At 40.4% G+C, this 14,217-nt stretch overlaps 1 protein-coding gene and 1 long non-coding RNA gene across 6 annotated transcripts in view; one reads left to right on the top strand and one right to left on the bottom strand.

Moving 5' to 3' along the window:
• Positions 1-37: 37 nt before the first annotated feature.
• LOC148902766 (uncharacterized) overlaps positions 38-14,217 on the top strand; it is a 49,776-nt gene continuing 35,596 nt past the window's right edge. For all 5 annotated transcript variants that reach the window (XM_088990564.1, XM_088990600.1, XM_088990574.1 and 2 more), the window contains exon 1: positions 38-353. The gene's annotated coding sequence lies outside the window, so the exon portion shown is untranslated. The remainder of the gene's footprint in view (positions 354-14,217) is intronic.
• LOC148902767 (uncharacterized) lies at positions 3,011-5,652 on the bottom strand. Its single transcript, XR_016115807.1, has 3 exons — positions 5,313-5,652; positions 3,914-4,036; positions 3,011-3,803 (listed from the first exon to the last, which is right to left on the bottom strand). It is a non-coding gene; the product is annotated as an uncharacterized LOC148902767 (long non-coding RNA).

Consider the following 14,217-nt stretch of genomic DNA (forward strand, 5'->3'; position numbering starts at 1 on the left):
CACGTGTTGCTGCAAGGCTGATGGAAGCTGAGCAGGGAGGAAGGAGGCGAGCCCCTCAGCTTCCGCGTCAGCATCCCTTCAAATAGCCCCTGTCACTTGTCCGCTGCATGCATACCGACCGACACCCGCGGGCCACAAAAAAAAAGGATCCAAATCCGATATTTATCTGTTAAAACAGCAGCTGTCATCTTGCCTGGTAACGACAATCACGGTGAGCGTTGAGAGTCGCTAAAGGAGGTTTGGATCCGAGCCAAGAAGCATAGCGATGTTCATGGCGTCTCGTCCCGGGAGAAGTCATCCCAGAAGCTGGCTTCGACATCCGGAGAGGCTCTTCTGAAGCACCGGAGGGTCGAGTGAGTGTGTACTTTTCTGTGTATTTTCTGCTTCTGCGCACAAATGATCGGTGAGCTGTTTGCAAACGATTTGCTATTCTCTCTGTGATCAATCAATCAATTAGTCTCACCTTGCTTCAAACTGCAGCATAGCCATTTGGTCATCCATGTGTGAAGGTTGCCTGACCAATTTGAGGATGGTGCGCACTCACCCCCCCCCCCCCCCAATTCCACTTTCTTTTTTCCACCAGTCCTCTCTTGTGCACCCCCCCCCCCCAGCGCATTGCATGCATGTCGATTTGACATCAATTTCAACGTGAGACGTGACGAAGCTCGGCGAGAAAACTTTTGATCAAAGTTAGCGTGTGCCGCATATTAGCGAGGGCCCAGAGTCAATGCGAGCCTAATTAATAAAGCCTTTGTTAGGGTTGGGGGCTCCCCATCACATCGCTAATCCGCTCATTGCCCACGGGGTGTGGGCTACCTTATATGGCGATGAAAGGAGCACCAGTCACTCCAACAAACGGCATTTGCTCATTATTACGTGCCAGAAAGGCCAAAATGACCCCCGATTGTCCTTTCCATCAAGCCCAAACCTCTCACAGGTGTGCATGTATCGCATGAATTAGCAGCATGATGAACCGTCACCAGATAGTCAATTTAATTTGATTTAAAAGGCCAACCGACATCACTTTTTTTTTCCTAACTGACATTAGAAAAACGTTTTATAGCATCAAAAATACCCAAAACATACAGTATGATATTTGTAGTCAAATGCAAAACACCAATAAAAATGACTTAAAGTGTCCAAAATCTGCAAAAAAATTGAACTGCGAATTGGGCACTTTCAGAAAGCCCCGCCCCCAGTTCGTGACGTCACGCCAAGACGTCTTGCATTGCTTGAGAATCAAAACAATGGCTTCAGATTTGGAGAATATGCTTTCTTGTTACACATCCAGTTATGAATATGATTCAAATAGTTCTGAAGAGGAAAGCATACATGTTTGCAATCGATTAAAGAATTATATATGCCATTTTGAGGCAACATTGGGGGAAATGGATCACCAAAAAAGAGGCAGAAAATGTCGACCAAGCTCCGTGTAAGGAATTAATCAGCCCGTTTCCACAGGCTGATAAATTCCTTACATGGAGCTTTGTCGCCCTCTTCTGCTTCTTTTTGGTGCAACATGATATTTTCAGACCAAACAAGTACAGCAAAATGCATTGACGTGATGGAAGGATTGCTACAATGTGTCCTTTTTTCGGTTTGGGGCATTCCTTCAGTGACGTCACGTACGGACTCGTCACCAACTCAAAAACAAGACTTCCGGAATATTCAGCGCGAGTCTTAAAACGTAAAATATAGCTATATGCCGTGGAATCTTTGTAAAATACGCTCAGTAGAAGTCATTTGAAGTCATTTTACAAATTATGGACACAACTTGTCCGAAGACGTCAGTTGTCCTTTAAAGGACAACCGACTGAGGACAGGCGACTGCGTCATTGACCTTGTTTGGAGCAGTTCATAATCACTGGTTGAAAACATGATAAAAGTAGACATTATTTTTTTAGATGTATGATATTCACCACTGATGCTGATCACAAAATGGCTGCATGTTTCATTCAAAGTTAGATGGAGCAAGTTGTACTCCGAGCAACCAATCGGAGCACGGGAAAATGTTGATGTCATCGGGGGCGAACTTGCTGGCCGAGGGAGGAAATACAGTCCCATTTCTAATAAAGTTTCACTTTCATTGGGTAGCAAGCACAACTGATGCTGAGCAGATTAGATTGACGAGGTAGCACATTGGGTTGACGTCGGATGATCCAAAAATACAACATCTGCAAACACGTACTGGAAACAGTGCCGCAAAGAAAAACCATTTGAGATGAACGGAAATTAGAGAATAAATGTTTAATACTCCAGAAGCAAAATTACAATCAAAATGATAAATCATGGGTTTAACATGCTAACAACATTCTGTCATTTTTAATTGATTGTCACAATAGCAATAAAAATACAAATGTGATTTCTGTTTTTTTCTTGTTAATTTGAAGCAACTGGATTTATTTTGTTTTGAAAGGGGTTCTTGTTTAAATAAGTGCTACTCGTAGTATTTTCTCTGGTGCTTTCATTAATCCTTACCACTGTGAACTGTGCTCTTATATATATTTTTTATATATTTTATACATTTTTATATATTTATATACATTTATCTATATTTGATACATAATGTATATATATATATATATATAAAAAAAAAATATATATACACATAATATTTTACATGTAAAATATAGATGTATGATATATAATTGTATTTAATATATAAAAATGTATAAAATATATACAAAATATATAAGAGCACAGTTCACAGTGGTATATATATATATATATATATATATATATATATATATATATATATATATATATATATATATATATATATATATATCCAGTACATGTACTGTATACACATAATATTTTACATGTAAAATATAGATGTATGCATATAATTGTATTTAATATATAAAAATGTATAAAATATATACAAAATATATAAGAGCACAGTTCACAGTGAGATATATATATATATATATATATATATATATATATATATATATATATATATATATATATATATATATATATATATATATATATATATGAATCCCGCTAGAGATACAGTGTGCTAGCTGTGGCCAGTATGCTCATATCTAGCAGCTAGTGATACACATATTACGTATCAATCATGTGACGAGCCAATCGCAGTTTGCGAAAACTGATGTTTCCAGGCTTTCAGTTGCCAGGTTGAAAATCTGATTGGTTAAAGCAACAGTTTCATTGACACTTGTTTTATGGTCAAGGGCCTGCAGAACTGTTTGTGAAATAGATTTCTGACTGGCTGAAATGTGATTGGTTAAATGCTTAAACACAAAACCACATATCTGGAAGCAGCACAACAGGGAAAAAGCAATGAAAAGAAGCTGGAAGACAATTTGCAATTATTTCATAAGAGTTCATGGACAAAATATAATTTGTCTCAGTCTGTGATTGAGATGTTTTTACGCTAGCAGAGAAGGCCTTGCAGGCCCTGATGGCCCACCACTGATATAGAACCGAAATGAAATTGTCTTTTCAAGTGCTTTCTGAAGAGAATGAAGGTTGAATAAAACGAATAATTAAATAACGCTACATAAATTGAAATGAATCATCTTGTAAATAAAGCTTTCACACCTTCATTGTCACACGTGGTAGCATGGCCTTCTGGCAACTGTATTTGTTTCAGTCGACCACGTTACTCCATGGAAAATGTCAATTGTTATTAGCTGCTGTCATGATGAGCCTCTGGCTGCGGCAGCGGGACAGCTGTTCTTGGGTAGATAATATGACATCGAAAGGCTTATCATTTGCATCCTGTCCATCGGCGTGTGGTTTTGACAACCATTGTCTAGTCGCATCAGACCTTCCTGTTTGAAAAATGGCTTACATGAATTTTGTTTGACACGACAACCTTTGCTGTTATGCTTTGTGTCACCTCGTGAATATCAAGTTCTCTTTCTTGCCTTATCGCCCTTACCTCAAGGCTGTCAGATGGAGACCATTCTTCTGCCACAATGCAAATAGCAACTGGGGAACAGCTGGCGGCAAATTGGAAAGGCCCATTCTACTCCTTTCACAGGGGGGAGTCTTACTGCAGTGTCTGAAACAAAAAGTTAGCGTACACCAGGGCAGACAATGCTGAAAAGTTGCCTGCCCAGCCATAAAGTTACCTGCCCCATTTTTCACAGCTTGAAACACAATAAGACGACTAATCGCAAAAAAAAAAAAAACTACAGTTACGTGTTTGCTTTCAACATTTAGCTTGTAGTAGACGTGCACATTTGGCAAATTTTCGTGTTTATTATGTTTGTTAAAGTCATAAGTGCCTTTCACGCTGGGTCCGAGAGGACAGTAATTTCATCTGTGCTATATGTCATGCATATTTGCATATTTGTATATTGTATTTTCCAAACTTTTTTGAACTCATTCACTGCCAGATATGTTGAAAATGTATCCACTCCAGTGCCAGGGTTTTTATCTTTGTCACTCAAATTCCAGGATCCACAAAATATTGAGGTTTTGGACTATCTTAACATTCAATGCAGCGTAAAAAAAAAACCTTAGACTCTGTTCTTTCATCAGAAAAAATAGTTAATTCCTAAATTATATGGGTCTGGAGTTATATGAGCTTAAAATGAGGGTGGCCGTCCAAAATACTATTCAAAACATACATATTGGTTTATACATATAATGCCAGTGTCTGAAATACTGCCTGCCCCCAGACGCCCGGGGCGTGCAACTTTTACATCTACAACTTACAAAACGTCTCCACCCAGGTGGCCGACAACTTCTTCAGAAAAAAAATATCTATTTTTATTCAATAAAGCAAACGTTTGAACGAAGATTTCGAAATCGGAATACATTATTCCGATTTTGAAATCTTTGCCCAACCTGAGAGCAGGGACCAATCAGAGCAGAGTCTGGCACCGTCACGTCTGGACATTAGGGCTATATATAGAGCCGAAACTACCAGCAAAAAGACTAGTTCGCTGACGAAGCCTCTTGGATAAGAAGCGAAACATCCGACACCTTCAAAGAAGTACATATGACGGCTGAAGAAACCTTTTCATCAATATATAAATATATATTTTTTTCTTCTAAATATAAGGCATACTACATTACAAGGTGCTGCAGTAGAGGCTGGGTTATGCGCTACTTCTTCTACAGGGAGAAATGGACTCAGTGGGTGCTTACAGTAGTTGCGAGACCTGTTGTGGCTCAATATTACTTCACATATAAGGCACACTTGTGTATAAGGCGCAGGGTCATCTTTTGAAGAAAATCAAGGCTTTTGGGTGCGACTTACACACCAGAAAATATGCTACCTTAAGCTCTGTAAAATGCATTGATTGTTGAATTCATTGCTATTGTTCTACCTGTATTTGCGTAGTCTCTGCAGGATGGCTCACTTGGTAGGTTTGACAACCTGTTCATGTATTTGCAGTTTGTAAGCCACTTGTACCTTGTTAAGTCGGATTTATTTCCACGCACCGCTAGCCTCCTCTGTTCTTGGCTTTGCTTGTAAAAAGAAGGAGAAAAAAAATCCCAACAAAGTAAAGGTCTTAGCATCATATTACACTTGTGGTCTTTTTTATTTGGTCTTTTGAGTGCGCGTGAGACGCATCGATCGGCACATTTGTGCATTACAAAAATCGTTGCTGACTGAAATAAAAGCGCTTCCTGTGAATCTTTGATAAGACTTCATGTTCAGACCACAGATCTGGGGGTGATGTCGGTGCGCTCAGACTTGCCACCACAGAGACAGACACGTGTGAGTTTATAGAATGGAATTTGGAGGCATTTAAATATTCTTGGTTATTTAGGGCAACTCTGCCTCCCGGCTACTGTTCAGCGGAGAAGCTTAAATACACCTCTTGTTTTTATTCTTTATATTTATCTAGCTTGCCACATGTAGTGACGAAGGGCCAGTGGTGGGCCATCAAGGCCTGCAAGGCCTTCTCTGATGGCCTTCATTGCTTTTCCTCTTTTGTGCTGCTTCCAGATGTGTGCTTTCGTATTTAAGCATTTAACCAATCACATTTCAGCTATTTTATGTTACCAGGGTCAGAAAATCTACCTGTAGGCCTTCACAATCAGTTCTGCAGGCTTTGGGACATAAAAATCAATGGTGATGAAGCTGATGAAGCTCCAATCATTGTATCACTAGCCTCCAGTGATAAGAGCATATTGGCCAGGGCTAGCACACTCTATCTGTAGCCAGTTCCATAAGCAAATATATTTTTGTGTTGATTTAATAACAGTTTTGTCAACCCACAATGGCCGAAGGAGAAGAAATGCGTTTGTTTACTGATATACTGTTAAAACCATTTTCAAGACGGACTTTTCAAGAATAGATGGACATCATTAAGAAAGGTTGAACAGCTGCATAGCCAGCAAAAATGACAAATAATATTGCAATTGTATGAGGTTATCATAAATCCACACGTTCATAGTAAATATTCAAACAGTTTAATGACAATATTTCTTAAGTTTCTTCATGTCACAGGTTATTTCCTGGCCAACGATATCCTCTAGTGGACATGTAGTTAATCACACCACACTCACAGCTGATTGATTCAGAATTTAGACATAGCACTACTGAAGGCCTAGGAGTGACATGTTTAGACCGCCACTGCAAAGGGCAAACTAGAAATACTTATATATTACTTACATATTTTTTTGTTTCATAACTGACATCAGAAAAACGTTTTAGAGCATCTAAAATACCCAAAACACACAGGCTAATAGTTTTACTCAAATTCAAAACACCAATAACAATGAGTTAAAGTGTCCCAAAACTACTTCAAAATGACCTCGGAAATGGCGAGTTTCAGAAGGTCCCGCCCCCTTGTTTGTGACCTCACACCAGGACGTCTAGCCTTGCTCTAGAATCAAAATAATGGCTTCAGATTCGGAGAAGATGCTTTCTTGTTACTCATCCAGATATGAAAAGGATTTAAATAGTTCTGAAGAGGAAAGCGTAAATGTTTGCAATCGATTAAAGAAGTCATTCCGTATTATTTTGAGGCGTTTGGACTCCAATGTAGCGTCCCAGAAAATGCACAAAATGGCGCACAAGCTCCGTTGGAAATGGGCTGATTTGTCTGCTGGGAATTTGTGTTAACTAGTATCAAATAGTAGTCTTGGTGCAACACACAACGATTCACCATTGCTTTATTTATGTATTTCCCTTCTAATTTCACCAATAACCCGATGTTTTCAGACCAAACAAACTACCCAAAATGCATTGTGTGTCGTTTTCTCGGTCAGGGGCGTTCCTGACATGACGTCACGCAGGAATCGCCACCAACTCGAAAACAATACTTCCTGAATATTCAGCGCGAGCCTTAAAACGTAAAATATCGCTATATGCGGTGGAATCTTTGTAAAATGCGCTCAGTAGAAGTCATTTGAAGTGATTTTACAAATTATTGACACAACTTGTGTGGCCGGTAGTGTCGGTTGTCCTTTAACTGTCACCGAGGTGTATGGAATGAAGAGGACAGCAGAGTGTTCATGCTGACTGCTGTGTTTATTTATTCATGAACAGGCGATGTGTGTTCTCTCTGAGGACTGTTTGCATCACTTTCGTCTCGGGTGGCGAAACGTGTCCACCGTGTCTCCGTCCCGACCAAATTAGAGTGCGGGAATTTCCGAAAGGCTGCAGGAAGGGTGGAGTCGAGGCCTCCCCCTAGAGAGGCGGGTTCTGTATCGATCGGTTTAGAAAGAGAATCCGCCCGCTTTCAGATGTGCTGCTTAATAAGAGTGGCTCGCTGAAAGTGGGATCACGTCAACTAAAACCACCCCAGAGGCCGCCTTTGTCTTGAAGGACTTTTTCACAGCGTACCAAAACATCCGCTTGAAGACGATTAGACTATTTCACATGAGGACTCACATTCTGCATTGCTGGTGTCAAATTGGAATTGGCTGTCAAATTATAGTGAGTTTCAAATTTGTTTTTCCACAAATCAATGCAGTCAGTCCATACGAATGGGTGTCATTTTTACCAATTATTGAGCAATTGTTGAAAATGGCTTATTCTCTTTGACGATGCAACATGAATGGTTGAAAAAATGTACTGATTTGCGGTCTGGTCAGATACCAGTGATTTGTTCCCGAGATGGTCTGGTTCCGTTTTCTGTTCAAGCCCCCCCCCCCCCCAAAAAAAAAAAAAGTTACGGTTAAATGAAGTGGTGTATGATGCACCGTTGCCGTGTAATAGCAAGAATATAGGTAAATCATCTCACAAAGTGGACCATGATAGTTTCCCTTAAGTTATGTCCATAATTTGTAAAATCACTTCAAATGACTTCTACTGAGCATATTTTACAAAGATTCCACCGCATATTTTACGTTTTAAGAGTCTCGCTGAATATTGAGGAAGTGTTGTTTTCGAGTTGGTGGCGATTCCTGACGGACGTCACTGAAGGAACGCCCCTGACCGAGAAAGCGACACACAATGCATTTTAGATACTTTGTTTGGTCTGAAAAATTTGTGTTGATCCATGTTGATGGCGAAATTAGAAGGAAAACACATAAATAATGCGATGGTGAATCATTGTTTTGCACCAAGACTACTATTTGATACTAGTTGAAATTCCCACAAATTCCCAGCAGACAAATCAGCCCATTTCCAACGGAGCTTGGGTGCCATATTGTGCATTTTCTGGGACGCTACATTGGAGTCCTGACGGCTCCAATTGATACGGGAGGACTTCCTTAATCGATTGGAAACCTTTATGCTTTCCTCTTCAGAACTATTTGAATCATATTCATAACTGGATGAGTAACAAGAAAGCGTCTTCTCCGAATCTGAAGCCATTGTTTTGATTCTAAAGCAAGGCATGACGTCCTTGCGTGACGTCACAAACAAGGGCGCGGGGCCTTCTGAAACTCAGCATCTCGGTCATTTTGAAGTAGTTTTGAGACACTTTAACTCATTCTTATTTGTGTTTTGCATTTGACTAAAAATATCAGCCTGTGTGTTTTGGGTATTTTAGATGGTATAAAACGTTTTTCTGATGTCAGTTAGGAAACTAGTTAGGAAACTTTAAAGTGTTTCCATAGCAGTGTTTCCATAGCAGCGGTTTTATCAGAACTGACTCAGTTCCTTGCGAAAAGAAATGTACTGACTTTTTTTGATCAATTGAATATGATTGATGTTAGTATCCATCCATTTCCTCTCCTGCCGGTCTTCATTAGTTTTGACTAAATGAGACATACTTATGTATGACAAATGACGGTAGAAGGGAGCGAGAGATCGGTCTGTCATGGTGAAGAAGGAGCTGAGTAAAAGGGCAAATCTCTCAATTTACCGGTCCATCTACATCCCAACCCTCATCTATGGACACGAGCTATGGGCTGTGCCTGAAAGAACGAGATCCCGGATACAAGTGGGACATAATGAGTTTTCTCCGCGGGGTATCTGGGCTCACCCTTAGAGATAAGAGAAGCTTGGTCGTCCGGGACAGGTTGAGAGGAAGCCGGTTCTCCTGCTGATTGAGAGGAGCCAGATGAGGTGACTCAGGTATCTGATTAGGATGCTACCTGAGGGCCTTTCTGGTAAGGTGTTCCGGGCATGCCCCAGGACACCCTGGAGGGAGTATTTCACCCATCTGGCATGGGAATGCCTTGAGATCTACCAGGAAGAGCTTGAAGAAGTGGCAGGGGAGAGGGAAGTCCTACTAAAGGTGCTGCCCCCGCAACCTGACCTCAAAGAAGCAGCAGAAATGGTGGATTGGCACAATCAGAAGTCAAAGTACCTCTCAATAAGGCTCTCCCAAAAGTCACTATGTGTACCCATGGCCCACTGAAGTACAGTAAAGTCTCGTTATATCGATATCGGTTATATCGATAGTCCCGCTTATTGCGATACTATTTCTATGAACGCAAGGAGAAAATTACATGCGTGCAGGGTCGGATATATCGATAGTCCCGGTTATATCGATATTTTTTCGGACTCCAGAGAATATCGATATAACGAGACTTTACTGTATATCGCCTCTTGATAGGGAATTGATTTCTCCTCAACAACAGTTCAACACCAGTTTGAGAATCTTTACGGTCGTCCCACTGCTCACTTGCACAATGCAATCTGGGGAAAGTTTTTCCAAACAAAACATGTCTTGTTTCGGTGACAAATCTTTCTCACTGGCAAAGGGCAAATCTTTCTCTCTGAACGTTCTAACACCCTTTTTCACGTCTTAAAAGAACAGAATCATAGAGGAGGAAGCAGATCTGCGTCAGTGTAACACCACTTCCCTTCGATGACACCATGTTGACCTTCTTGAGAGTTGAAAACAAATCCACAGAGCCTCTGTTGAATGTAACCCAGTGCAGCACTCGGTTTTCCCCCAATTCTTTCAACACACGATGAGTCATCCATAATTCTTAATCGATAGTGGCCCACATTCTTATCGAGACTGACTCCAGACGCAGTTGCTTATCCAGTCAGCACTCAATATTTTACCCGATGAACTATGACTATAGCCCCAAGGATTTTGAGTAAATTGAATAACACAATTGCAAAGACCATTTCAGTCCCAATGGTTCATAATGTCGTTGTATATATTTTTTCCTCTTCTGGACATGGATCTTACTGAAGTCACGTATACCTAGCAGTTTAAAACTAAGTCGGTTAATTGTGAAAATGCAGGAGGAAAGAGTCCACAAACTACAGAGTTTAAAAAAAGATATTCCGCAACATCACGTCTCCATTCTGTAACACAGAAGGCAAGGCACGGTGTCGGCCATTTTTAACTAGCCACCGTCACTCATTAGAGTGTATTGTAATGTCCTTACAACTCATGCAATTAAATCAACTAGCAGACTACAAGCTAATAGCGGACATGAAAAATACCCACGATCACATTTCTACTGCGTTACATCGGTGTAGGCTCTCAGTCGTACAGGAGTGGTCCATCGAGGAAAAGGTTTCTTCAGCCATCATCTGTACTTGTAGATGAACTTTTACTGTAAATGTCGTGAACATGAAGATCGTAAAAAGCAATACATTGGGGAAACTAAACAAATGCTCAAAAAAGACTATCCACATCGCAGGGACAATGCTAGCGAGCCTCAATCTGGCAGTACGTCTGCACCTAAAAGCAAGCAACCACTCATTTGACGACAGTGAGGTTAAAATCTTAGCTAAAGAAAATGAATGTTTGAAAGAGGAGTAAAAGAAGCATTTTTTGTCAAACAGCAAACTCCTTCACTAAATCGCTATGCTGGTTTAAGGTTTAATTTAGACCATGCTTACAACAGACTTCTTAGGTCAATACCATGTAGGCTTAGTTATGCCAATGAGGTGAAACCTAGACAATAGAGATAAACAGATTGCAGTCCGGCACATGGACCTATCAGAGAAGAGGTCTGGCACTGCTACCTCTGTCCATTAGGGATATAGGCTCAGGGTTACCAGCACAATGTTAGTTCGCTGACAAAGCTCTTCGGATGAACAGTGAAATGTCCGACACCTTTAAAGAAGTCCAGATGACGGCAAGATGCAACTGTGTTGCATTGGATCAAGAATAATCTAAATGCTATTTTAGCTAATAATGTCAACAAAGACATTTTTGATTTAAAAACGATTGTAACTGTTCTCCCAAGCCATCTGGCGTCTCAGGTTAAGTGTCATATGTGTCTTCCCACAACAGCAGTCTCATGTATTTGTTCGCATAGCATAGCAGCAACATCACACAAACAGCATCTACATATCTTGTAGTGAGTTGGTAGTCTTGTCACAATGTAGATATTGTGGTTTCTTTTTTTTTTCTACACGCTACCAGTCACAGTGGTGAACCAAAAGCCTGCTTCAGAGGAGCGCTGAGCTATTTTTGGAGGAAGCAGATTGTGTTAAGTGGCAAAGCAAAGTGACACAACTGGGGTGGAGGTTTCTTGGAGCCTCAAAACTTTGAAAAATATCTTTATTTAGTACTTCACTCTGATGGCACCTTGCAGATTTACACCTCGCACCTATCAGATCATGGTACCGTGGAAGCAAACGCAACAAAATACAATATCTTTTAGCATGCTAAAATCTATGCACATGTCACCTTCCTTTTTGTGTGGCACATACAGTTTATGATGACAAATGAGCATATATGTCTGTGTAAGCTCTCAGTTGTACAGGAGCGGTCCATCGATGAAAAGGTTTCTTCAGCCGTCATCTGTATTTCTTTGAAGGTGTCGGACGTTTCGCTCCTCATCCGAGAAGCTTCGTCAATGGGGCAATCACGGCCAGTCCTAGACCATAATCAGTCAGGACAAAAGAAGTAATCAGTTTAGCCTCAGGGAATGGTCCTCTGCTCTCACCAACCTTAGAGCAGGTACCTATCAAAGCAGAAGTCTGGCACCGCCACCTCTGAACATTAGGGATATAGATACAGGTAACATTCGAGTTACGACCAGGTTCCGGTCCGACAAAACGGTCGTAAGTCAAACGGTCATAAGTCGAAATCCATTCAAAATGGCCCATGTGATGTTTACACGACAGGATAGTCATGTCAATCTGTAGTTTTCTGTTGAATATTATTATATACCAAACTGTTTACAGTTCATTTATGAATTTTATAACTTTTAGTGTCAGTTTAATCATTTTCTATTTCATTTTCATCGATTTTTATTACTATATACCTGTATGTGTAATATATACCAAACTGTTTACTGTACAGTTTATTTATAAATGTTATACTCACCTTTAGTGTCGTTTTTATCATTTTAGATTTCATATTATAGATTTTTATTTCTGTATAACTGTAACTGTAATGTATACAAAACTGTTTACTGTACAGTTCATTTATAAATGTTATACTTACCCTGCTCTCCCTGCTCACAACCAGAAGATGTCCCCCGAAAACACATGCTCGGACTCAGGAGGACGCCAAATGAAAAAAGCAGTGTGCACTGTATAACTACTGTATTGAGTGTAGTCACGCATTGCTGTGCAAGTGTGTGACATGCTGGCTGGCCAAGATTGTAGTACGCGTTGCCGGTTGCTTGCGCATTGCGTTGCCAGGCGAAGAATTAAAAAAAAAAAGATTTGGCGGTCGTGGTCATAACTCGCGCAAATTTTAACTCGGATGTTACCCGTATATATATAGGGCCAAAACTACCAGCATTTTTTTTTTTTGCTGACGAAGCTTCTCGGATGAGGAGCGAAACGTCCAACACCTTCAACGAAGTCCCGATGATGTCTGAAGAAACCTTTACATCGATAAATGAGCATTTAATTTGAAATGCCAAACTATTCCAAAAGTGCCAAATATGACACACAAGCAAGGAAGCACATCCGTTTTTTATTTTGTTTGTAAAAGTATGCATCACACAAAAAAAAGCTGAGATTCCAAGTGTATTGGCTGTGTTGTGTTGTGCTTGCAGTCGCGCAACGAAAGCACCTGCTGTGTTTGTCACTGTATTAAGTCATTTGACCAATAATAAGATTAGCCCCTGTCGACACAGTTGCTGTCACCACTAACCCAATTACGAGACCCTGCGATAAACTAATTAGTAACGTCCTGCACTGTTGTATCAGCACGTTTAGATCAGTCGCCTCCCCACTACCCGAACACACACACACACACACACATAAACTGATATCACAGTCATTTTCTTCACTGAAAGTGAGCAATTCTGCTCCACTAGTAAATGTAGTACATAGTCCTGTTATATTGAGCCTCTTTCATGCTATGTTCAAGTTAAATCATGAAATTTTAAAATATTTTCGAAACACTTTATCATCACACGACTTCAAGGACTATGCCACCTAGTGTTGAATAGCTGTCATTACAAACCCAAATAAAGTGAATAAAATCATTCGCACCGTCCCTCAATTGGATACCAACCTTTGGTGGGCCGGATTAAAAAGACCAACGGGCCAGATCTGGACCGCAGGCCGTAGTTTGCCCACCTCAGGTCTCAGTTTTCAATTTGTGAACAAGGCAAATTTTACAAAAGCGGGATTTGCCGTGAAATGGCTTATTAAAGGCAGTAGGTAATTCATGTAAGACGCAGCTTGTAAGCAAACACCCACTCTCTAGCTGGAGACGAAGGAAATAACGCAAACAGGACAGAATCGTGACAGCAAAACCCACACAAACATAATTTTAAAGAATTGTGTTTTTTTTTTTTATTTTTAGCTCCGGATGGATTCCTGGTTGTTTGGAATAAATGGAAATTGGTACACCTTTACGTCTGTGTAAGATCTCAGTCGTACAGGAGTGGTCCATCGATGAAAAGGTTTCTTCAGTCGTCATCTGGATGTCTTTGAAGGTGTCGGAC

This window comes from Hippocampus bargibanti, linkage group LG01 (assembly GCF_051943395.1).
Source record: "Hippocampus bargibanti isolate YZ-2025 linkage group LG01, ASM5194339v1, whole genome shotgun sequence".
Lineage (NCBI taxonomy): Eukaryota > Metazoa > Chordata > Actinopteri > Syngnathiformes > Syngnathidae > Hippocampus > Hippocampus bargibanti.